We start from the raw sequence: 3,301 nt of genomic DNA, 5'->3' as shown, positions 1-3,301 counted from the left end.
CGTGAGTTTTTGTGTGAAATTTGATAGAGAAGTAGTCCTCATATGGAAGTTTAAAAGTATCAAATTTGGTGTAATTTTAAGACCATTTCAATACCCAAATATTGTTCCAAAGATGGCTCTTCAAATCTGAAAATTCACTGTTCATGTAGTGAAAATTAACCGACTTTGAACTGTTATATCTTGTTGCTCAAAACTCCGAATTTAGTTCCATTTATTGTGCTTGGAACTCTTATTGTGTTACAAATTTCAAGGGCTGATTCACTTTTTGTGAATTTTGCCGAATTTCCAAAGATGGCTGGAAAACCAAGACTGGTTCAAACCTGTCTTCTTGGAACTGAAATTTTGAGCTGAAAAATGAATGCTTTTCGTTTAGAATCTTGGAAAAGTATCTTCTAGGAACTTTTAGTGCTTTGAGTCTAGTTTCCAACAGTATAAATTTTTCAATTTTTGGACTTAAGAAACTCGAGATACGATGTTTTCAAGTAGTGTCACTCTAAATTGGAAATTTTCTGTTTTCAACCAAATTACTCTTTTAAGAACTTTCCACCTTCCTTTGCAATTGTTGGACGGTTTTAAGTGTAATTTCATGGTTGAATACATGGTTCCTTTGGAACTTTAAACTTTCATTTCAAATCTTGGTTTCCGAAGGTTAAATCTCTCTTAACGCATTTTCTTGGTTGTGCCACTTTCTTGTTTTTTTTTTTTTGGATCAATCACTTTTTCATTAATGAAAGACTGAAAACATAGCCTGGGTTAAGGCGAAAACCTTAGCCCCTAAAAGCAAAACGGAAGTTACAAAAATTTTGCAGATCCAAAGCCAAAAGTCCCCTAGTACGAGTCGGCAACTGTGAGCCCTTAGTGAAAATAACTCGAGTACCTGACATGGCCCCATATGCAGCTAGCGAATCCGCCACTGTATTCCCCTCCCGATAGCAATGGCAGAAGTGGTGAGAGCTTGGCTCACCCACCCGGATAGCACGAACGATAGGCCGAATCCCCGCAGGGACTCCCCATTCCCCCCTTAAACACTTATTCAGAACCAGGTAGTCAGATTCTACGATTAACCGAGAGACCCCTACTTGGCGTCCCAATTGAAGCCCCAAGAGGAGAGCGCGGGCCTCCGCCTGCAAAGAGTCCACACCACCAAAGGAGTCCGCAAAAGCAACAATAAACTTCCCACACGAATCCCTAATCACCCCTCCGCCCCCGCTACCACGCTCCGTGGCACAACCATCAGTGTTTAACTTAAAGCAGCCCGTCGGAGGGAAAGTCCACCTGACCGGCGTTGAAGTTAAAGCCCTCTGAACCACAGACAGGGCCTTCAGAAGTTCATCCCATTGACCAAGCACCGTAATACCCGGAAAATGGGCTCTGACAAGCATTCTGACCTCATGTACAATAAGAGCCCGAACCTGCAAGCCGCCAATCTTTTGACCCTCGAACCTGGACATATTCCTGGCCCGCCATAGAAACCATAAAATGAGGATTGGGAGAATACGCATTAACCAGCGTATAACCTTACCTTTCCCGAGGACTAACCACCAAGTGGCGCACCGGGAGCGAACCGTGGCAGCCGATGTCGATAATCCAAGAGAATGCTCAAAAAACGCCCATGTCGCAGAGGCTAGCTGCCCTGTTAAGAAAACATGTTCCATCGTCTCTAACTGGCCAAGCACACAGCAGTGACATTTAGAAGGACCATGAATTTGGAACTTTTCGAGCACGTCAACCATCGGCAAATGGCCGTTCACTAAACGCCACATAAAGAAAGACAATTTACGCGGGATGAAGGAATGCCAAAAGAAAGAGGAAACCCAGGAACAAGCCCTAGCCGGGCGAACAAGTTGATATGCCGACCTAATCAAGAAAACTCCCGAAGGATCCCGTAACCAAACTAGGGTATCTGGGTCCAACCCAAAACAGAAAAAGGATCCTTGGGCAGCATCCCTAATCACTGCGGGCACCGATGCCAAAGCCGAATAATCCCATCTCCCTTCTCGTAAAAAAGCCGTAACCCTTGCATCCGACGCCTCCTCAGGAAACCTCCACGCCAATGGGCCTAGCCCACTCCAGTTATCTCACCAGAAAGCCACCTCCCCTCTTGAGAGATCCCACAACAACCAATGCTCCATGGTTGTACGGGCGCTAAGCATACGTTTACACGTAACAGACAATTGGACAGAAAACGGATCTTGATTTGGATGCAGAGGCCCCAAATATCTAGCCGTCATGAACTGCGCCCAGAGAGATTGCCCATGTCTAAACATCCACCAAAGCTTACAGGAGAAAGCCTCCACAATCGCCTGAAGAGACCGAAAACCAACCCCTCCTTCCTCCACCGGAAAACATAAATTCTCCCACTTCGACCAGTGCCGCTTCGCTCCAAACTCCGTCTCACCCCAAAAGAACCTAGCCAAAACCCGCTCCAGATCAGAAATCACCCCCTTTGGGGGCTCTATCACCGCAAGAAGATGAATAGGCATGGACGACAAAACATGCTTAATCAATAGGGCCCGAGCACTCATAGATAACCACCGACCATGCCAGGAGGCAATCCGTTGGAAAATTTTAGTCAGCAAGTCAGAAAATAAAGCTTTCACTCGTCACCCCTCAAACAACGGGCATCCCAAATACGTGACTGGTAAAGATCTAGGACAGAAACCAGTGACGTGAGCAATAATCTTCCTGCGAGCCACCGAAGTCTTCTTGCCAACCAAAAAATAGCTCTTCGCCATGTTCACCAACTGCCCGGACACCTCCTGATAACCCTGTAGCACCTCCCTGACACACTCCAAAGACCGCTTGCCACCATTACAGAAAACGATGACTGACGTGCGCGGAGTATACATATACAATTAAACTCATCCTAATCAAGTTTTACATTTATAAACTCCTAAATACCCCACACGCGATTTATCGCAAGTATACGAATCGTGAGCGAGTATAGGGTATTAAGGGTCGATCCCACAAGGAAGATTGCAATTACCGGTACTACTAAAGCCTCTCTATTATTTAGACTATCAATGAATTATAACAAATTAAAACCTACTGAAATTATACAAGAAAATAACAAATGAAAGCTCCTTAGGTTGTGGTATCCCTAACTACTCATGCAAGTGCTATATTTGGATCATTAATTACTACATTTAGGCTAGTTATGGTGTAATTTCCTTATGCATTTGAATCCTACTTTCGTAGTGAATCAATTATACTTATAACTAATCCATACCTATTCTCATGGTTATGAAATTAGCTACAAGTTCATTCTTCAATGAAATTACATGAAATGAATCACTAAAAA

Source organism: Coffea eugenioides, unplaced genomic scaffold (assembly GCF_003713205.1).
Source record: "Coffea eugenioides isolate CCC68of unplaced genomic scaffold, Ceug_1.0 ScVebR1_188;HRSCAF=767, whole genome shotgun sequence".
NCBI classification, from domain to species: Eukaryota; Viridiplantae; Streptophyta; class Magnoliopsida; order Gentianales; family Rubiaceae; genus Coffea; species Coffea eugenioides.
The sequence above is the reverse complement of the archived record's forward strand: the minus strand, read 5'-3'. Positions refer to the sequence as shown.